Here is a 23,383-nt window from a genome sequence, read left to right as displayed (position 1 = left end):
AAAGAATACAGGTTAGTGGTTTTTAGTATATTCATGAGGTTGTACAACCATAAATACGAATTCCAGAATATTTTCACCACCCCAAAAAGAAACCCCTTACCTATTAGCAATCATTCTCCATTCTCCCCTCCCCCCAGCCCCCAGTAACTACTAATCTACTTTCTATCTTTATAGGTTTACCTATCTAGGACATTTTCTATAAATGGAATCAGACAATGTCTCCTTTTGTGTCTGGCTTCTTTCACTTAGCATAATGTTTTCAGGATTTATCCATGTTGTAGCCTGTATTATTATTATATATTTTTAATTTTTTCAAATAACATGGAATTATATTTTAATGCTGTGTAATATTCCCTTCTCGGGAGACATTTAAGCTATTAATAGATATGTATATTTGTTGTTGTAAAGAATGCTGCATCGATATTTTCATGCTTCTAATTCATCTGCTCTCTTGAATTATATCAGAATAAATTCCCCTGGGTGGGATTATTGGGTCAAAGGCTATGAACATTTTTATGACTCTTGTCAATATTGCTCTTAAATTGTGGTGCCCAGAACTAAATGCAATTCTCAGATGAGTTCAGACAGAACAAGGTACTGTGGAGCTATTAAGTTCTCAAGGTCTGGACAGTATATCATCCTTTAAATCAAGCAGTCTAAGAATTTATTAGCTTTTTTTTTTTTTTTTTGGTTGCTCATTGAGCTTATAGCCAACTAAGGCCCTTAGGTCTTTTTCTAGGCACTGTGTCTTCAAGCTGTTGCATCTACTTTAGGACCCAGGAGGTTTTTGAGGACTCCTTAGCCTGAATTTAGTATTTCTTTGTTTTGTTTTGTTTTTAATGGTGGGTGGTCCTAATAAGCTAGCAGCAAGTCTGGGTTTACTGCAGTCTTAACTAAGAACTGCAGATGGCGCCTTAAGGCTGTCACAGGGTAAAATATGTCCCTTCATTTTTTTGGAATCTGGTAGTGGCACCTCTGTAGCAGATTCATTACTAGAGTTTATCCCCTCCTTTTGCTGGGAAGGTGAGAGCAACTGTGAAGTTGGATTTGGGTGTTATTCAGGGCAAACTCCAAATGAAGTATGTTTTCTAGAGGTTATTTGATCGCCTCAGAAACTCTGGGGAAATCTAGCTCATATTAGAGCTTTGCTTAAACACAAATTTCATGCCACTGCTTTGGTTTTTGAAGTTTACACCCTGAGAAGCTGATTTTTTTTTGTTTCTCTTCATGTTCTTTGCCGTCTCCTTCTCTTAGTAATGGCAAGGATTTGAAACTTGTTCAATGAACCGGTTTTGTTTGTTTGTTTGTTTTGCTAGGGTGGGTTTTGAAGAACAAATGCAGAAAACTTTATCTGGGATTCCAGCTAAGTGAGGTTTCATTTCAATAATTTGTTGCTTTCTTCATTTTCCTTTTCTTCACAATTCTCTTTCTTCTCCCCACCTCTCATCCATCTGCTTACTTGCAAACTATTATAACTTTCAGGAAGACCTTGGATTTTCTAGATTTAAACCTCACTGATAAGTTTCAACAGAAGAGAGCAGTGCCCTGTGTGGGAGAGTTGGAGGGGAATGATTTTAACCCCTTCTGTGCCAGCCCTTAGTTCCATTTCTGGGCCTAAGAATGGTTGTGGGGGACATCCTTCGCTTGGCAGTGACTGAGTTATCATGAGAGTCTGGCTTCACAAGCATCACTTAAAAGGGCATTTTCCTACCATCAGTAGGTCAGGCACCTTTCAGATGAATTAGTATCAGGAAAGAAATTCGAAGGGTATAGAGGAAATATAAATGTATTCTATTCATATATTTCTCAGTCAATATCTGAGGGCCAGTGAGGCTCATGTTACTCCCCCTCCCCATGCCTTCCTACCTATAACCACCAGTTTGGACTTAGCTTCTCTTGCTAGTTTCTCTTCTTCAGTCCTGGGGTCACAACAGAGAGTGTAAGCTCACTGCTTCTCTGTGTAACTTGGGTGGGAAAGCACTTGTTCAATCCAGGCAAGTGGTACCATATTATTTTATATTCAGTGATGGGGACTCTTTGTCCCTTAGCAGTTGACTTTTCCTGCACAGCCAAAAGACTGATCATTTCAGACCCATCTTCCTTCAAACTCTAATTCTTTTCCATCAGTGTGTTTCTTGTTCTCATGTTCATGCCTTTGCTGATGTCAGTCTTTCCTATAATTCTTTTTCCTTGCTGCTAATCCAAATGTTTACACTTCTTTTACGATCCAGCTTAAGGTTTATCCCTAAATGATGCCTTCACTGATTAATTCCATTTCTAGTAATCATTCTTCCTTGAATTCCTTCAGCATTCTTGTCTAGTTTGTACCATTCTATCAAGCATTTTCTTACATCATTCTCTAGCTCGTGTTTGTTAAGTTTTGTCTCCTTAACTATACCAAAGCCCCGGACAGCAAGGACTGTCTTCGTTTCTCCCAGTGCAAATAATAGGACATTTGCTAAATATGTTAAATTGTTATTTAACAATTTGGAGCCTCAGTTTCCCCATTTGTTACATGGGGATAATGATGTCACAGGGATGTTGAGACATTTAAATGAGATAATGTGTTGAGAGCACTTTATAAATCATAAAACATTTTACAGAGGGTGGCATTATCACTTTTTAACAAATAGTGACAGGCTGTATAAATGAAAGAGTATGCTGAAATTCTATGAATGAACTTACAGTAAAGCAGTATTAGTTAAATATCTTACACTAAGAAACAAATTCACTAAAAATCAATTCCATCAATTCCAAGTTTAATGAACCTGCAAGGCATTCTTACCAAACTGAGTGTTTCTCAATTTTGGTTCTGACATTGCCACTAATTTTATGATGTAACAATTCAACCTTTGATAATTTAAGGCTTTTTCCAGCTCCAAACGTCTGATACACAACTGAATTTGGGTATGTTACCCATGTTTTTGGAACTTAGTTTTGTTATCTGTGAAGTGAGAAATGCCAACCTAATCAAACCCCATTCAATAGGACTTTATAGAGTAGATGTTCACGTAAACAGTAATCCTGCAAGGAAGTCTCTTGGGAGAAAAAAGTTTCCTTGGGGGAAAGCTGCATACTATATAGTGCATTCCCTTCAGTATTTTTTTTATTTGTGATTTTTTATTTAATGTGAAATTCATTTATTTTCCCTAATATTTTATAATGGACATGGATTATTTTTATACTCAGAAGAAGAGTTTTTTTTTAATTGAAGTATAGTCAGTTATAATGTGTCAATTTTCTGGTGTACAGCACAATGTCCCAGTCATGCATATACATATATATTTGTTTTCATATTCTTTTTCATTAAAGTTTATTGAATATAGTTCCCTATGCTATACAGAAGAAATTTATGTTTTTGAATCTATTTTTATATACAGTGGCTAACATTTACAAATCTCAAACTCCCAAATTTATCCCTAATATTTTTTTAATTGAAGTATAGTTGCTGTACAATCTTATATAAGTTACAGGTGTAAAATATAATGGTTCCCAATTTTTAAAGGCTATACTCCATTTATAGTTATTATAAAACATTGGCTATATTCCCCATGTTGTACAATATATCCTTGATCCTTGTAGCTTATTTTATACCTTATAGTTTTTATCTCTTAACCCCCTTTCTCTGATATTGCCCCTCCCTTCTTCCCTCTCCCTACTGGTAACCACTAGTTTGTTCTCTATATCTGTGCGTCTGCTTCTTCTTTGTTACATTTACTAGTTTGTTGTATTTTTTAGATTCCACATATAAGTGATATTATACAGTATTTGTCTTTCTCTGATTTATTTCACTTAGCATAATACCCTCAAAGTCCACCCATGTTGCTGCAAATGGCAGAATTTAATTCTTTTTTATGGCTGAATAGTATTCCTGTGTGTGTGTGTGTGTTTACCACATCTTCTTTATCCATTCATCTGTTGATGGACACTTACATTGCTTCTGTATCTTGGCAATTGTAGCTAATGCTGCAATGAACATTGGGGTGTGTATATCTTTTTGAATTAGTGTTTTTGGATATAGTCCCAGGAGTAGAATTACTGGGTCATACGGTAGCTCTATTTTTAGTTTTTTGAGAAACCTCCATACTGTTTTGCACAGTGGCTGCACCAATTTACATTCCTACCAACAGTATAGGAGGATTCCCTTTTCTCCACATCCTCTCCAGCATTTGTTATTTGTGGTCTTTTTGGTGATAGCCACTCTCACAGGTGTGAGGTGATATCTTATTGTGGTTTTGATTAGCATTTTCCTGAACATTAGCAATATTGAGCATCTTTTTTATGTGCCTGTTGGCCATCTGCATTTCCTTTTTCAAAAAACATCTATTCAGTTCTTCTGCCCATTTTTTTAAATAGCAGTTTTAGGTTTACAACAAAATTGACAGAAAGGTACAGAAAGTTCCAATATACTCCCTCTCCACACATACGCATAGCCATTATTTTTATTAACCAGTCATTATTTTTATTTATATTTATTTTTTTAAACTAAGGATGAACATACTTTGACATACCATAATCACCAAAGTCCACAGTTCACCTATTTGGACAAAAGTATAGATCTCCATCATTATAATGTCATACAAAGTATTTTCACTGCTCTTAAAAACTCCTCTACTCCAGAATGGCATATGGAATCTCTTTTTTTCCTTGAAAAGAGGTTCAAAGCCTTCATGTCTATAGGACCACTCATGGCTCACCCATGCATGGACTGGACAGGCTCTAGGTGGCAAATTCCCCTACTAAATACTTTGGCTTTTCTTCCAATATTGAGCCCTGTCCCACTGGTCCTGCCCAGCAGCCATGTGGAGGTGCAGGGGAATACCTGTAGGGTATGTGTTCATAGGAGGGCCCCAAGTGTTGTGCCTGTTGTCACAGTGAACCCGGATTCCTGTTGGCTGTGTTGTAAACAGAGGATCCATTTCTTCAGGCCCCCTGCTCTGAGCACACCCCATCTTCTGCCCATTTCAAAACTGTGTTGTTTGTTTTTTTGATATTGAGTTGTATGAGCTGTTTATATAGGTTGGATATTAACCCCTTATCAGTCATGTCATTTGCAAGTATTTTCTCCAATTTTGTAGGTTTTCTTTTCATTTTGTTGATGGTTTCCTTTGCTGTGCAAAAGCTTTCAAGTTTAATTAGGTCCTATTTGTTTATTTTTGCTTTTATTTCATTTGCTTTAGGAGATGGATCCAAAAAAAATATTGCTGCAATTTATGTCAAAGGGTGTTCTGCCTATGTTTTCCTCTAGGAGTTTTATAGTATCCAGTGTTACATTTAGGTCGTTAATTCGAGTTTGCTTTTGCATATGGTATTAGAAAATGTTCTAGTTTCATTCTTTTACATGTTGCTGTCCAGTTTTCCTAGCATCTCCCTTCAATTAACAAAGCACATTACCGTATTAAATGCTCTGGGAAGTAAAGAAACCAATTTATCTTGATTTCACCTGAATTTCTCAAACTACTTGGACCTGGAGCAGTTTTTTTCAGATAACATCTATTCAGCATCCCATGAAACTAATTTTCTAAGACAAACAGTGTGGACTGCCAACATGAATATCCTTAGGTATCAGAGGTAGTCTAAGCAAAGGTAAATGTTCACCCTTATGTGATGTTCTCTGCTGGTCGTCATTCCTGTTGTGACTTCAGCTTTAGTTAAAAGAGATCTTAACTTCAGTCTTTTTTTGCTAAGGAAAACATGAAATTGGCAATCAATCATTTCGGATACAAAATATCAACTCAAACAAAAATATGAGAAAAGTTCTGATCTCAAGGATCTACTTTGGAAATATATTAAATTAGGTCATGTATTAACATGAATATATCTGCCAAGGTGAAGTTTCCTGTCATGATTTATCTTTAATTCCAATTTTGCCTCACTCATTAGGTAACCTGGGGTAAATTCCCTTAAGGCTGAACTGAGACATATGGATGTTATCTCTAAATATCTTCTGTTGTAGTCCTTAGCAGTTACTCTAATCATTTCAGAAATTTGGTTGTTTTTGTGTTTTCTTCTGAGTGGGCCACAAGAATTACATGTTGAATTTATTACAGGATTTCTTTTCCTCCAATATAATTTGTAGGCAGATTTTAAAGAATTTGCCACTAATTCAAAGCAGGCAATGATCACTTTCTTTTATTGTAAAGTACAGCATATAAAATGGAAAATGTATATGTAATATAAAGAACAGTGATAAAATTAATAACCCAGGTCCAAAAGGTACTTTTGAAACATTTGTTCAATGTCCTTTAAGAGAGTGCTGCATGGAGAAAAGGGCCAAGGTGGGTCATGAGCTGCAGTAGCCCTCTTGGAAATCCCACTCAACAAAACATACACTCTATATGACCTGCCCTCCTTGGAGGGCCATTATTTTTTGAGTAAAATCCCTGTGAAGAGTCTACCCCTACTGTCACCCCAGGGACTTAGCAAAATATTCTCAACCATACTCAGGACTCTCACTTAGAGGAGATCAGCTAGATATTTTTCCTCTCATTCGATTTCCAGTGATGTTTCGACAGCTGTCATAGATTGGGCCTAGGCATGTTCCTTAATCCATCTCCCTTCTCCTTGAGTGCGATACCCACCTATAAAAACTCTCATTAGACCAGGGGCTCTCTTAGGAAAGGAATCATGTCTTTCCTAACAGGCTGTAAGGTTTCCAGGAGTGAGGATTTAATTTTCCTCCCAAAGAAAATACATTGGTTTTGCAGCAGCATCAGGTACTACAATGAAGGTGTTTCCCAAGTGACTATGGATAGGTGAAATCAGTCCTTCTAGAACAAGATCTTGGATCCTGTTGGTTCAGGTCCTATTCTTCAGTAAGACGTTTCCTACTAACCAGGGTCATATCATCCCATCCCATGCTGTATGGGAAGAAAGGGGAATTGTGGAAGAATTAGTCACTCATTCCTCTTTGTTCCTATACCACTTTGCAGTTTTCTGTTCCAGCACTTATCACATGTTATAGTTAATTATTTAATAGCTTTTATCCTCCAGTACAACTGGATACTTTCCTGGAGGATAATGATCTAGTTTTGTTCTTTGTAAGTGACCCATGCTTAGAACAATGCCTACCACTCACTGAGTGGCCAATTTAGTAAATGAAAGAAGATTCAATAATAAGCAACACATGGTGTAGTGCCCTAACTAGTTGGATGACCTCATCTTCTGTTTCTTTAGATCTGTAAATATGGTTGGATCAGATTAGGAATTATTAACCAGGGGCCAGTGGGCTCCGGAGGATTTTTGACCCTTCCACCCTCTGCAAATTTAAAAACCAAAGGACCAAATGACTTCGTAGAGATCTACTACAGGACCCCACTACATGTACTGCAACGGCAATAACAAACATGTGGAAACCAAACTACATTGTGCCTGTGGTGTCTGTACACACTCACACACACTCTCGGGCTTGTCGTTGGTGTCCAGTGCCCCTTATGCTTTGGCCTCAAAAAATAAGAACGTGGGGATAGATTCTGATTAACCTTTCCAATGCTGATTGTCTAAACATCCAGCCTCTAGTCGCTCCTAATAGATGGCTGATCGGTTGGCCGTGGGGTGGGTGCTTCACACACGGAGGACACTTGCTAGAAAGATGTACACATATTAGAGATCGTTCTTATCCTGGGGTGCTTGGGAATCTGACCATGAAGACATTAGAGTATTTGACAGAAACATAAAACAGGCAATGTGCCTGACCCCCATCTGTGCCAGCAGCATAGATGGATGCCACAGAAATGGACTTGGGCAGTATGTCCAGCGGACGTGGCAGAGAATCCTCAACTCACTGCTGAGGTTATCCTGCGCCAGGTCCGGAAGGCGCAACCTCCCCCCAACACCACGCACCAGCCCCGATGGATTCCCAGGAGGCTGAGTGGCTGGGGAGTCCGGACGTTTCCTTCAGCCGGTGGCTCTGAAATGGCCTTTTGCAGTAAAACTTGGGTCGGGAAGAAAGCAATGGGGAAAGTGCTGGAAATACGTCGGGGCGGAGTTGTAGCGCTGAAAAGGCGAGCAGCCTGGGAGACCGAGTCCCGGCTTAGACCTAGAGAGAAAAGCCCCATGCAACGCTTCCCTCGAGGCGGCCGCCTTCGGCAACCTCCGGGGGAGTTTCGGCTCTTTCCGGCAGTTCCAGCTCGGGCCCTCAATTCCCAGTCCACGCTATCCTCCCACCCCCACGTCGCCCCGCTCTTTCTTGGCGCGAGCCGTTCTGCACGTGCGTGCGACCTCGTTTCCCACTCGTCCCCACTCCTATCTAGTTTGTTCCCGACCCACTCTTCCAATCCCGTCTCTTCCTGTTTCTTCCCAATCCCCGGCTACGGCCGAGCTCCCTAAACTCAGGCCCACGACCCGCCAGGCGGTGTGAGACCGCGAGATCCGGTCACGAGAGGGGCGGTAACCCTACGTACTGGTGGCTGTCTCCCGCCCCGCGCCTCTCCGCACGCAGGCCCCGGGCTCGCGGGCCGCCTCGCGCCTGGGCCGCGCTCGCGCGCGGGTTGGCTACAACGGCTTCGAGCTCAGCGCGCCGGGTTCGCGCCGGCGCGAGCACGCGCCCTGTGCGCTGGCTGGCCAGCGCGCACGCGCCCGAGCGGGCTCCGGGGCGGGGCAAAGAGCTCTAGCACCGGAGAGACTGGTGTGGATCCGTTGGCACTCCGGCCCCCAGCCTCGGCTGCGATTCACAGTCCGCCGCCCGGCCGAAGGGGGAAGCAGGGAAAGGAGCGGTGGGGGCGGTGGGGGCGGGGCGGCGTCCGGCTCCGGGAGAGCTGGGGGAGGAGCGCGACGGCGGCGGCTCTAGAAGAGGAGGAGGAGACGCAGAGGAGCTCCTTTCCTCTTCTCAGACCCCGGAGCGTCCCGGACGCCGAGCCGGAACTAGGGGGACGCGGCGACTGCGGGGGCCTGGGGTAGGTGAGGCTGAGGGTGCTGAGTGGAGGGGTTTGTAGGGGGTGAAGGGGGATCACTGAGGTGCAGAGAGCGGGACTGAGAGAGGGCACAGGGGGAGGGGGCAGTTGTTGGGGGTTGGGGTACCGAGGGGGAGGGGGACGTGAGCCCTTTGGGACTTGGAGTGCCAGATGGTGAAAGGTTTCTGGGGTCAGTGGGGCAGGCCGAAGCACACGGGTCCGAGTTGGGGGATTTCCTGAGGCATAGGCCGGGGAAACAATGGAGTGAGGGGGAACTCTGGTGTGAGCGTGTGTAGGGTACTGGATTTTAAGAAACAACGAGATCGAAAGGAATGAAAGAATGGATCATTTGGTATGAGAAGTACAGTGAATTGGGAATTGTGCGCGGATGCGTTAAGGTCATCTGCGTGGGTGTCCGAAGTCCCTAGGATTTGGGGACAAAGTGGGATTTGAAAATAAGAGATAGAAGGACATTCGTGGAATGAGGGGAGCAGGAAACGGAAAATAAAGCAGAGAGGGGCAGAGAAATAAAACAGACGTGGTTTGGGCTTGAATTAAAGCAGAAGGGTAAATCCAGTTACAGAGTATAGGGTAGGTTGATTGGAGTGGCATCTTTCTCCTAATTCATCCAGGATGACTGGGTTCTTTTATAAGGTGAATCTTTCTCTGGCATGTCCCACTGCCAAGTAGTGCAAGCCGCTCTTTTAATAACTTGGTTATCACTTGTAGTCCATTTCATTGATAAAACCTGCCTGTAATATTTATTTCCCCTCTGTATGTAATTTACCTGTGGTTAATGAACCAGGAGAGGACAGATCACTAAAAGTAGGCATCTTGCTTTGAGTTAGGTCAGTGATAATGCAGAGTTTAGGATGTTTGGGGGAGAACCAAGATTTTGTTTTCATTTAGACCAAAAGGTGATGAACAACCTTGATAAAAATCTAAGTTATCTGTACTTTGTTAGAATTACAGTTTCTCACTGAGAAATTATCATGTACCATCTGTTACTGGTTTTATGCTTGTGGGAGAGAGTTTGGATTTTGTCTCAAGAAATTCTTGATACTGATTTCAAATTATCAGGCTGCTTTGTACCTTCCAGTTGGAATTAAGGTGATTTGAAAATATTGTGAGAAAGTATTTCTGGAGTTATGATCTTTGCATTTCCTTGATACTTGGATTTCCAGACCAGATTCTGAGTGGTTTTAGATACAAGATTGCTGATTTTGAAATTGTCATTATCATGTGTTCATAAATAGTCCATATTAAAGCTTTTTATTTATTGGTCACTAAGTTTTGCTGACTCATCTAAGATTTCTGGGAATTTTTCAGAAGGTTTATATCTCTCAGCTATGTCTTGGATAGTAGCATTAGACTACTTAATAAAGGTCCAAAAATGATGATCTAAATTGTCACTTTTCTATGTTAAAAAAACTGAACAAAGCAGGAGGTGAGTGCAGTTTCCTCATTAGTAATAATGAGGCTGTTTATTGACGTCTTACAGTAGGCTAGGCAAGGTGCTAAGATTATTTTGCATGTATTATCTTGGTTAATTTAATCCTCACAGTTACTTCCTTTTTGGTAAAGTAAGAGGTTAAATAACTTACTAAAGCTAGTAAATAAAGCTGAATTCAGATCCAGCTCTGTTAGATGCCTTCTTTAAATCTTCTCTGCCTGATTGTTGTTCCTGTGCTCTCTTCCTCCCAGTCTTGGTTGTAGTGCTAGCAGCAGGAATTGGTTGAAACTTGGGTCTGATATAGTCATTTAGATGAAGATTGGGTTTACTGGGGCTACATCTGTAGAGTTTATTGAAGGTTTATTGCTCCTGTGATTTAACAGATCTTCTGGGGTCCAGATAATAGGCAAAAACGTCTTGTTAAAGGTTTGTCCTGTGAGCATGCTTAATTTTCTGTTTAGTCTAGTGTACTGCTGAAGTACTATGCATACGTGGCACTCTTCCTGTAGAAGTCAAGGCAGCCAGTTGTGGAGCCAAAACCAATTAACTCTGGAAAACAATAGAGAAGTCCTGAGTGCCCAAGTGCCCTCCAAGCACCTGTTGAGTCCACAGTTGATACTGGCATTGTCTTTAAATATAGACAGCATCCGCCTAGAAACCAGGAGTAAAACAGCTAGAACTGAGAGAAACAGCTGGGGCCTCAGGGAGGAGCCAGAGGTTACTGGCCTAAACATCAGTCTAGTCCCTGGAGGCGGATCCAGGAGTAGCAAAGGCTGTAGATACTAGTGAATGGCAGGAGGGGAGGAAATTTTTATTTGTTAAGTATTTGTGTTTTCTCGGGACTGAACTCTGTGTTTTATATGTACTACTTTATTAGATCGTCAAACAACCCTTATAAAGAAATTGTAAGCATTATCCTCATATTTTAGATGTCTCAGAAAGGTTAAGAAACTTCATAATGATGGTGAAGGAAGTTTGCATGTATTATTATTATTTTATTATTATTATTTTGCTGCTTACAGTTTCTATTATAGAGCCACCATATTAAAACTGGAAACTTAAAGTCACTCTTTAGGATCCACTGTGCTTCTTTGTTAGAAGTAAAGCTGATTATTGCAGTCTTGCTGCTCACAGTGCAGACTGGAAGGTAAAGCTTATATGTTTCTGATTTAATTGTTGGGAACGGGAGCCCATTCATTATTTAGCAAATGATCTACTGTAGAATATAATTCACCTACTAATATATTCACATTATATACTGATAATATAATATTGATATATACCTGTGGCAGCATGAAAGTGGCATATCCGTTCCTCCTTTTCCGAAGCCTTGACTTTTAGGTAAGTCATCTAGGCTCTGGAGGGTGACAGTGAAGCATGCCTATTGTAGACTCTTACCACTTTTCTTGGTATGTTTTTGCCATAAAGGTTTGACTATCATTCTTGCTTGGTTACTTAAAAAAAAAATTGTAAATAACACAAAATTTACCATTTAAATCACTTTTTATATCTGCAGTTCAGTGGCATTAAGTACAGTCACATGGCTGTGCAGCCACTACCACCATCCATCTCCAGAACATTTTCATCTTCCCAAACTGAAATTCTGTACCTATTAAACAATAACTCGCCATTCCTGTCTTCTCCCAGCCCCTGGCAGCCACTATTCCATTTTCTGTCTTTAGGAATATGACTATTTTAGGTACTGCATGTAAGTGGAATCATATAGTGTTTGTCCATTTGTGTCTGGCTTATTTCATTTAGCACAGTATCTTCAAGGTTCGTCAATGTTTTAGCTTGTGTCAGAATTTTATTACTTTCTAGGAATGATAATGTCCTATTATATGCATATACCACATTTTGTTTATCCATTCATCTGTCATGGACATGGGTTATGTCAACCTTGTGGCTGTTGTGAATAATGCTGCTGTGAACATTGGTGTACAAATATCTGTTCGAGTCCTTGCTTTCAGTTCTTCTGGGTGTATAACCAGAAGTGAGATTTTTGGATCATATGGTAGTCCTATGTTTAGTTTTTTGTGGTAGTTTGGTTACTTTTAAATGGTGGTTTTATTATGTGTTCACCTGAAGAGCACTTCACCTTATGTTTGAGGGCTGCTGTTTCCTCTTCTGACTTTTTCTGTACTGTTTGAAGGATACTTACACTGGAAATCATTAAAAAGGAAATGATTTATTCAGTTTTCATGGCTCTCTCTTAGCTTCTGCCTACTTATATTTATGTATCAAGACATCTAGCAAGCACAGTAAAGTATACTTCAACTCAGCAATGAAACTACTTTTGAAAATCTTTTATTAGACTGTTGAGTTGATGAGGAAAATGGGATTTTAAGTTCTTAAGTATGAAATGTATTCAGTGTGAAGGAACCATTTGTTATATACAGATCTTTCCAGTGGAAAGATAAGTATCTATAAATGTGGATGATTATCTTAAAAAGGTTATCTGTATGTGTATTTGAAAAATGTGTCAATATTGTATAGGTGGTGGGGGGAAAAGCTCAGCGGTAGAGTGCATGCTTGGCATGCACAAAGTCCTGGGTTCAATCCCCAGTGCCTCAGTTAAGGGGGAAAAATAGTGTAGAGCATCTTCAGTTTACTTTGCTACCTTTGAGATTCAGGGTACTTTTTCCATTTAAAAATGTTTTACATGTATGAGCTGCTGAGTATTGCTTACCTTCTGTATCCCTTCTTTATTCACTGAAAAAAGTTTGAGTCCCTGCTATATGCTTTAAATATTTCCAGAAGGTAATGTAATACAGAAAGTGTTATTTGATTCCATTTTTTCTCTCTCCTTTTATATGTATTTGAGAGAGGGAGAGAGAGAAAGAGATGTCACATAATACCAAACAGATTGAAGTAGCTGCAGATTGCCAGTGAACTGTCTCTTAGAATGGATCTAACCTCCCATTTCATTTTTTCTAAATGTCACAAAGAGGTTAATTATCCTTCCATCTTGTTTCTTGAGATTATTGGTTTACAAAGGGACTTCAGGCTCACATGCCATCTTCTGAGAGCGTCATAGGAGTCTTAGTGAGACCACACTTACTTTGGATGTAGTCTGTTGATTCTGAAATATTTTAAAAAGACTTAAGGTTTCTAAACACCTTATCTTGAGGTTGCTGGATATTAAGGATTGGCCAGAGGCCAGCATTTACTCTTTACGTTCAAATCCACTATGACAGCTGTTTAGGGTGGGTTCCTGAAATATACATCCATCTTCCACACAGATTCTGCAGCAACCCCAGGCCCTTAAAACTTTTCTACAGGGTCTGAGGACATCGCTATCAGCTAAAAGGCAACTTCTGCAGTTGTTGTCCTATGACTAATTTGTGGTTGAGGTTTACACAGGGATTCTTACTAGTTCAAACCTTAAATGACAACGTTGGATTGCTGGTAAGAAGGATTTTTATATGACTTAATTAGTAAAAGACATGATTACTAGCTGTGGAGTATGTGTGTGTTCTTCTTTAGCATTGGCTAAAGAGTATTGGGACTGAGGAGAAGGAAGTTTGTGATGAGACTGTTCTATGGGTGTGGATGGGTCATGTTAGATAAATGAAGATATCTTCATTTATGAAGGGTGCCCTAGTGTGTGGTAGAAGTGACTCTTCTGCTTACTTTGGTTATCTTCATATCTTTATAGTAAATTGCCATCATAACCTACCTGCATATCCTACACGAGTCCTCAGTACAAGAATCTCATCATTAGAAGCTCCCTCACATTTGATGAAAACAGTGAAACTCATCTATAACTAAGATGGAATGACAGAAAATCAGAGTATTGTACCTGATTAATGGGTGGTACAGACTACCACAAACTAAGTCAGCCATTTAGCTTAGATACAAACCTGATGTTTTATTGTATCTTACTAGTCAGTACACCCTAGGTTTCTTGAGATGGTTAATTTCTTATTAAGTTGATAATACTTTAAACAGAGCTTAGTTGGGTAATCTTTTTTACCTCTGTCACTATTCAAAGGTTGTATTTTATGGAAGTCTTTTAAAAGTTATTTGACATTAGTCATTTGTCTGCCAGCCCATAATATTATTATGATCCAGTAAGTTAGACTTCAATGTATTGTTATGTGATGTTACTGTAATTTGGGAGCACAGGAAACAACACAACAGCAGTGATGGCTAAATTCGTGTTAGGGCATCTAACCTGATGAAGTAGAAAAAGCTCCCGAAAAAGGAGGGATATTTGGCACCTTCATCGTGTTACTTGATACCTGAAATCTTAACATTTAAGTAAGATTAAGTAGAATTATATGCAATTTTTACATGATTACATTTTTGATTGGGCAGTAAATCTGAGAACACATGATCCTTTCATACTCTACTGGCTAATCGTTTCAATTGTGAAATAGCCCCAAGTATATTATTAAACTTCTTGGCAGCTGGACTTTTTGATGCCTGAAATGTGGATCTACTGAATGGTATTAGTTACGATCAAGCCAATACTGATGGTATATTTATAATATTTCCATGTTATGATTTTTTCTCCTAATTTATAGTTAAAATAGGGAAGCTGTATAATGTTTGTTAAGAGCACAGAAGTGTTAGTTGTATCAGGTAGGAGTTGCTGATAAGTTGGATTATGGACAGCTCTGCATAAAATTTTAATTGTTGGGAAGAGGGGCTATCAAGGTCCTACATTCTATGAACATAAAGAAGAAAAAGCACAAATCTGGTGAACAAATCTGGCTCTGAATCTCTGTCTCTCTGCTTACTCCCTCTGGATTTGGTCAAGTCATTTAATTTCTCTGAGCTGTTTCTGAAGCTGCACAATTGGTACAGCAGTTAATCCCTGCTACAGAGTTGTCATGACTATTGGATTTTTTTTTGTGTGTGATGAAATTCACATAACATAAAATTAACCCTTTTAAAGTATACAGTTCAGAGGTACTTAGTACATTCACAGTGTTGTATAGTCATCACTGTATCTAGTTCCAGAAGTGTTGCATCAACCCTGAAGGATACTGCATACCCATCAAGCAGTCTCTCCTCAGTCTCCCCTCCCCTAGTCTCTGGTAACCACCAGTCTGCTTTCTGTTTCTGCGAGTTTCCCTCTTCTGGATATTTCAGTAAATGGAGTCATACAATATATGACCTTTTGTGTCTGGCTTCTTTCACTTAGTATAACGGTTTTGATGTTCGTCCGTGTTGTAGCATATATCAGCACTTAATTTCTTTTTATAGCTGAATACTATTCTGTTGTATGGATATATCACATTTTGTTTATCCATTTATCTGTTGATGGGCAGTTGTATCATTTCTCCCTTTTGGCTGCTGTGAATAATGCTGCTTTGAACGTTCACATACCGGTGTTTGTTTGAATACCTGTATTCAGTTCTTTCGGTCTTTACCTGAAAAATGGAATTGCTGGGTCATGTAGTATTTCTATAGTTAACTTTTTGAGGAACTGCCATACTGTTTTCCACAGCAGCTGCACCAGTTTATATTCCTACCAGCAATGTAAGAGGGTTCCAATTTCTCCACATCTTTGTCAGCAATTGTTATTTTCCCTATTTCTTTTTTGATTGTAGCCATCTTAGTAGGTGTGAAATGGTATTGTGAATTTGATTTGCATTTCCTTACTAGTGACTAGTGATGTTGAGCATCTTTTCAGGCACTCATTGGTCATTTGTATATCTTCTTTGGAGAAATGTCTATTTAAGTCCTTTGCCCATTTTAAAATTAGATTATCTTTTTGTTGAGTTATGATCGTTGCCTTTTTTTTTCCAGTTTTATTTATTTATTTTTGATTTACAATGTGTGCTAGTTTCTGTTGTACATCATAGTGATTCAGTTACACATATATATATACACACATATATATTCTTTTTCATTACAGAGTACTACAAGCCATTCAGTATAGTTCTCTGTGCTATACAGTAGGACCTTGTTGTTTATTCTGTATATGGTAATTTGTATAAGCCTATCCCAAACTCCCATTTTATCCCCTCTTGCCCCTCCCCTACTGCTAACCATAGTTTGTTTTCTGTCTTTGAGTCTCTTTCTGTTTTGTAAATATGTTCTTTTGTGTCATTTTTAAAGATTCCACATATAAGTGATATCATATGATGTTTGTCTTTCTCTGACTAACTTACTTCACTTAGTATGATCATCTAGCTCTATCCATGTTGCTGCAAATGACATTATTTTATTCTTTTAGTTGCTGAGTAGTATTCCATTGTATATATGTATATACCACAACTTCTTTATCCAGTCATCTGTCGATGGAGATTTAGGTTGTTTCCATGTCTTAGCTATTGTTTATAGTGCTACTGTGAGTATTGGGGTGTGTGTATCTTTTCAAAATAGTGTTCCCTCTGGATATATGCTCAGAAGTGAGATTGCTGGATCATATGGTAAGTCTATTTTTAGTTTTTTGAGGAACCTCCATACTGTTTTCCATAATGGTTGCACCAAACTACATTCCCACCAACGGTACAGGAGGGTTCCCGTTCTCCACAGCCTCTCCAGCATTTATTGTTCATGAACTTTTGAATGATGGTCATTCTGACTGGTGTGAGGTGATACCTCGTTGTAGTTTTGATTTGCATTTCTCTGATAAGTAGTGATATTGAGCATTTTTTCATGTGCCTATTGGCTATTTGTATGCATGACCATTGCCTTTAATGGTTATAAAGCACTTAGACCAGTGAGGACATGTAGTACACACTCAGTAAACATTAAGTTATAATTATTTTTCTACATGTGGCCTAAGTTGAAAGGAAACTTTGCCTAGTTTTTCCAAATAGGAGTGGAGAGGCAACAAAACCTATCATTTGTTGTCAATAAGGATTTGACTATGTCAGTGTTGATAATTTTCTTTTGATTGATGCCTGCCGATCAAGAAATTAGGAACACATAAAAACAGTTTATCTTTGGCAGAAATCAGTATTTCATCAATGTTTAGTTTATTCCTAAGAACTATAAAGCAGTAGTGCCATCTAGTTATAGCTGAGATTTAGGTTGTCTTTGTTCTACCCTGTTATGAGACATTGTTATAAATGCCACAGTCAAAATTTTTTGAAAACTGGGTCAGGGAAGCCTACTTTTTATATTTAATGGTATGCAGCTGATGTATCATCATTGTTTTTATGCTTTTTGCAGCTTGGCTTTATGGGCTGGTCAAAAGAAGATAGATGAGAATAGGGGATCAAAGTAATTATTAATTTAGAATCTTGCCCTTTAGTCAGGATTGTGCCATTTTGAACTGATGAATATTCTGCCAGGTTTATGGGTAAGCATACTCATTTCACTATGTCATGGTTTGGAGTAGGGCAGTAGCTTAGGCAGAACATACAGAATATACTGTATGCAAATCTGTATTTGATTATTTTCTTGAAAAAGGCAGCAAAAAGCAGTGTGCTTTCAGGAACTGGTGTTTATTCAGATTCTTCCTGAAGGCCCTCTCCCCCTGCACTCCCAAGCTTTATTCTTTATGCCTCAGCTCTGAACCCTTCTATGTTTTGTGATGCCTCTGTTCCTTTGCCCACTTTGTGAACTCTGCCTGGAATGCCTTCTGGGTCTGTTGGGGACTCTGGCCTTCCTAAAGTCTCTCAGGCAGACCAAACACTACCTTTTGGGCTTTTAAACATGTAGCATACTTTCATAATAGCAGATTATCATAGTGTACTTCTAAAAATGCATGTTAAATTTTTAAAAATTAGTGCATGCGCATGGTAAACATTTGAAGAGTCTGGAAGTAAATGGTGGAAATAATTTTTCCAGTTCTCTTCCCCAAAGGCAGTCACTGGTAATACTTTCTGGAAGTATGTCCTTCCAGGTTATTCTTTGCTGATAAATAATTTTTATAGTGTATGAAATACTAATTTTTTCCTTATTTTTTATTGCAAAGTAATTTATAAGTATTAAAAAATTCAAGCATTATAGAAATATATAGAGTGAAAAGTGAAAGATTCCCTTTACCTTGATCCTTAACCCTTGTCCTTCCTATAGTAACTCTCCTCCCCAGTAACATTTCCTCTCTCCGGAAGTAATCCTGTTATAAGCCTAGTGTGTATCCTTTCAGATTGTTCCACTTACAGAAATGTTTTAATATACATATGTAAATGTATGGTCATTTATTACTCTGTAACTTCCTCTTTTTAATATGTTTTGGAGATTTTTCTCATCAGTATGTACAGATCTGTTTTAATCTCTTAATTTCTGCAAGGTGTTCATTCTATATTATGCATACACTATTTTTTTAATCATTTCCCAATTGGTGAAGATATATCTAGATCTATACCTATATCTATATCCATCTCTCTGTTGTAGTTTCTAACAATGCTTCAATGAATACTTTTATTATAGGCTTCTTTTTGGATATATATGAGTGTTTCTGTAGGTTGCTAGAAGTGAATTGCTGGGTATAAAGGATATATTATTCTAAAAATTTTGGTGAACCTTGCCAAATAGCTTTTTTCGAAACAACTTTTTATTTTGAAGTAATTTTAGCCTTACAGAAGAGTAAAGATAGTACAGAGAGTTCCCATATACCCTTTCCCTACCTTCTGCTACTGTTAATGTCTTCTATGACCATAGTATATTTATCAAAACTGAGAAATTAACATTGGTACAACAGTATTAAGTTTGACTTTATTTGGATTTCCCCAGTTTTTCCACATATGTTCTAAAAGTTTCTAGGATCTAGTCCAGGATTCCACATTGCAGTTAGCCATCATTTCTCAAGTGTCCTCCAGTCTGTGATAGTTTCTCAGTTTTTCCTTGTCTTTTTCAATGTCTTGGCACTTTCGAAGAGTACTGGTCAGGTATAGGTTTGTCTGATGTTTTCTTGTGATCAGACAGAGGTTATAGATTTGGGGGGAAGAATACCACAGAGGTGATGGGCCCTTGTCATCACATTGTATCCAGGGTAGATGGCATCAACATGTCTTAGTACTGGTGATGTTAACCTTGATTACTTAAGGGGATATCTGCGGGGTTTCATCACTGTAGAATTTCTGCTTTTCTCTTTCTGTACTCTGTTTGTTAAAGGTGAGTCACTAAGTCCAGCCCACACTTATGGGGAAGGGAATTAAGTTCCACCTTCTGGAGGGAGAAGTCTTAAAAGAATTTGGACACACGTTTAAACCTCCACAGTAGATATTTTAGGGCAATAGTTTGAGGCTATGCAAATACACTGCTTTTCTTTAAAAGGTCACCTGTTAACTTTAGCATTCATCAGTGGATCTTGCCTGCAGCAGTTATTACGGTGGTATCGTAATGGTTAGTTTGTTTCCCTTTTACATCTACATTTATTAATTAGAATTAAGGAGACTTGTGCTTTGTCGCCCATTTATTTAATAATTTATTTACACATTATAGAATTATGGACATTTATTATTCTTTGGAGTATAACATTATTTACTTTGCTCACTAAATTACTTTAAAAAAATACCAGTTTGCACTCCTACCAGCAGTTGTGGATAACAAACTTACACACTTAAAACATTGGCTATTACCTGATGAATTAAAACAATGTTTTATTTTTCTTGGTTAAACATGAAGTTGAGTGTGTTTTATATGTTTATTGACTATATTTCTTTGTAAATTGTCTTTTTATGTGTTTTGCCCATTTTTAAATTGGATTTTCTGTTGGTTTTATAGTTTTTTACACCCTGGATGTTAATCTGTTAATTATAATTTTTTTCCTTTTTGGGAAGAAAATTTTTCCTTCTCTCTTTTTTAAATTATGAGAGTAATGTGGTTATTGTAAAACATGTATAAAGTGAAAAGTGAAAGTCTCCCCACCCCCTCTTCAGTCTCATTCTGCATACCTACTACTATTCTCACCCCACAGGCTAATAGTTTGTCATTTTTCCTTTCAGAACTTTTTCTGTATAGGTGCAGAGGTATGTTTATATGTGTTGTATGTATGTACACATGTGTATGCATATATGAAAGTGTACATTTTTGATAAAAATGGGATCATGGAATATTAGTTCTTCAATTTTGCTTTTATCATAAATTTAAGAAGTCAGAGTCTTAATATGTTATAAATACGTGTTTCAGTGTCTTTCTGTCACTAGATTATAAGCTCCTTTGTACAAAGACTTAAATTCTTTCCACTGTTAAGGTATACTTTTTCTGTGTGAATGACACCACCATCCAACCATTTGCTCCTGCTGGGAACATTTCATTTCTTTAACAAAGTTTTCTTGAGTGCCTACTGTCTTTCTGTTGTGCATGAGTGAACTAAGCAGAAAAATCCTTGCCTGCATGCAGTTTATATTCTTGTAGGGGAAGGGAGATATTAAGCAAAGGAGCATCTGTTTAATATTTCAGTTGGTGATAACTGGTATTGAGGGGAGAGCCCCAAAACAAAAACAGGAAAGGAGATAGGGACACTGTGATCATGTGACTCTGTGTGTGTGTCTGAGAGAGAGAGAGAAACTGATGAGACTGAAAGGTGTTAAGGGAAAACTTTGCTGAGAAAATAATATTTGAGCAAATACTTAAAAGTCATCTCTGATTGCTTTCTCTTCCTCACAACTCACATCAGATCCATCTCCTATTCTTGTTGATTTCATCTTCAAAATATATCTCAAACCCTCCATCGAGTAGATGGATTGCTTTGGCAGTAGTAGTTTGTGACAGTTTTCTTCTGTTGTTATAATCTTCTCAGTGAGTAAGGAATCAAAGTGCTCAGTTGAGAGTGAGGGTGGGCAGGAGGTGATGGAGGTCTGTGGAGAGAAAAGGTGTGAACTTGTTCAGGAGAGTGAGAGAGTGGCTGCAGCCGGGATATACTGTATGATTGCCAGGTGGCATTAAGGGCCCCTTGAGGCTTGTGGTCATGGATTTAAAGTGAGATTAGTCAGTACGGTTTTTTTTTCCTCCAGCCACATTCAGCTGCAGGGGGTGTATGTTTGGAGTAGATTTAACCAGAGAGAGGTTTTACCCTGATAGTAAAACAAAGCATGAGAGGGTCAAGGCAATAGAGGACATATGTAAGGGAGTGATTGTGATAATACACTGTGGAATTTAAGCCAGGTCAGGAGGAAACCCCCATAAGGCTTTCAGCTGATTTCCCTATATAAACACTGCTGGCTAGAAGGGAGTAGCAAGATATATTCGAAGTCCTGGATGAGAAAAGGCTGCAACCTAGGATACTCTATCTGGCAAGACTATCCTTTAGAGTAAAAGGAGAGATAAAGAATTTCACAGACAAGCAAAAAAACTAAAAGAATTCAGCAATACTAAAACTATCCTAAAAGAAATATTGAAAGGTCTACTCTAAATAGAAAAGAAGCAGAGAACTACAGAAATGAGAAAACCATAATTGGAAATGCAATAACTACAGTGAGTTGCAAGAGAATAAACATGAAGATTAAAAAAAAGGACACCAAAATCATAAAAGGTGGGAGAGGGGAGCAAGAAAATGTAGATTTTTTTCCTCTCCTTTTTTTTTTTTTTTCATTCTTTTTAGGATGTGTTTAAGCCTACATGAGTACTAGTCTAAAGCAAACAGATATAGTAAAGAGTTAACATACTTGAAAAGCAGGGTAACCACAAATCACAAGCATACAGTAGAGTCACAAAAACCAAAAAGAAACCAAGCTAATACAGAAGAAAATGATCAAACCAGAAAAATACCGTATGATATCACTTATATGTGGAATCTAAAACAAAGAGAAATGAACTTATTTACAAAACAGGAACAGACTCACAGACATAGAAAACAAACTTAGGGTTACTGGTGGGGGCAGGGGGATGGGAAGGGATAAATTGGGGAGTTCGAGATTTGCAGATATGAACTAATATATATAAGATAGATAAACAAGTTCATACTGTATAGCACAGGGAACTATATTAAATATCTTTTAGTAACTTGTGAAAAAATATGAAAATGAATATATGTATGTTCATGTATGACTGAAACATTATGCTGTACACCAGAAATTGACACAACATTGTAAACTGGCTATACTTCAATAAAATGTATATAAAAAAAGAGAAAGCATGGCAGTGACTTTGCTCTCCTTCCTTCAGAGGTAGCCACTATAATATATTAAGAGACTGTTAATCCCCTGAATGCTTTACAGTTTTTCACTTTGTATATATATATATATACACAAGTAATGTAGAAGAGTATTTTATTGGTTCTAGATGCATGTTCTACATCCCCCCTTTTAATCTCTGAATTTGTGATGTGTTTTATAATCAATTAGAGTTTAATTGGCTGAGTTTTTTTCTTAGTGGCTTGTTAGATAATAATGTGTCTTATTTATGGCTTCTTAGAAGGAAAACAGCATTTTAATTTTTAAACTTTATAAAAGCAGTATCATATTATGCTTATCTTTTGGCTCCTGTCTATCAGTTGGATGCAGCTCTAGACTACTGTAATAGCCTTTTCAGTGGGTTTTAAATGGGCTCCTCAGATTCCACCCTTCTACCCCTAATCATCTATTCCCAACACAGTGACTGTTTATTTGATTTAATAAATGCCTAAGTTTTCAGCTTCCTCTGGGCCGTTGCTACTCTCTAGTTACTCTGGCTTTTTATTTTCCCTAATGTCCTGGTCTCCCACTCATCTCAGAGCCTTTTACAAAGGCTGTTCCCTCTGCCTGGAATGCTCTTCACCACCTTCTGTTGTCATTGCCTGTTCATCTCTGCAGTCTTATCTCAAATATCACTTCCTCAGAAGTCTTTCCTGATGCCTCAGATGGTTCAGGTTTCCCTGTCCTTATGTATCTCATAGCATCCTGAGCTTAATTTTCAAGGCATTTCTAGTTTCTCTCAGATACTAACTATCTGAGGGTAGGGACCTTCTTGCTCAGCATCGTATATCCAGCACTGCTTGTACAAGTAGTCATGCAACAAAATTTGTTAAGTGGATGAATCTATTCATTGAGTAATTTCCTCCATTAGCCTGTAAGGACATTTTATTTTGTTTACCAGAGTATTTCCCAATGCCTAGTACAGAATCTGGCATATTCTAGGTGCTCAATAAATATTCGGTGACTGACTAAATGAATCAGTGAGTGAGATAAGTAGTTTTAAATAAGGATGG

General features: G+C 38.5%; 1 protein-coding gene and 1 non-coding gene across 4 annotated transcripts in view; one reads left to right on the top strand and one right to left on the bottom strand.

The window, feature by feature from the left end:
* Nucleotides 1-4,820: 4,820 nt before the first annotated feature.
* On the bottom strand, nucleotides 4,821-4,950 carry LOC123619537 (small nucleolar RNA SNORA11). The gene has a single exon (XR_006728189.1). It is a non-coding gene; the product is annotated as a small nucleolar RNA SNORA11 (small nucleolar RNA).
* Nucleotides 4,951-8,711: 3,761 nt separating this feature from the next.
* SPATS2 (spermatogenesis associated serine rich 2) overlaps nucleotides 8,712-23,383 on the top strand; it is a 95,549-nt gene continuing 80,877 nt past the window's right edge. For 2 of the 3 annotated variants that reach the window (XM_074374913.1, XM_074374914.1), the window contains exon 1: nucleotides 8,712-8,894. The gene's annotated coding sequence lies outside the window, so the exon portion shown is untranslated. Of the gene's footprint in view, nucleotides 8,899-23,383 lie in introns of all 3 variants that reach the window. The other variant, XM_074374915.1, reaches the window with a different exon arrangement.

Source organism: Camelus bactrianus, chromosome 12 (assembly GCF_048773025.1).
Source record: "Camelus bactrianus isolate YW-2024 breed Bactrian camel chromosome 12, ASM4877302v1, whole genome shotgun sequence".
NCBI classification, from domain to species: domain Eukaryota; kingdom Metazoa; phylum Chordata; class Mammalia; order Artiodactyla; family Camelidae; genus Camelus; species Camelus bactrianus.
This window is presented reverse-complemented; position numbering and strand designations above follow the sequence as displayed.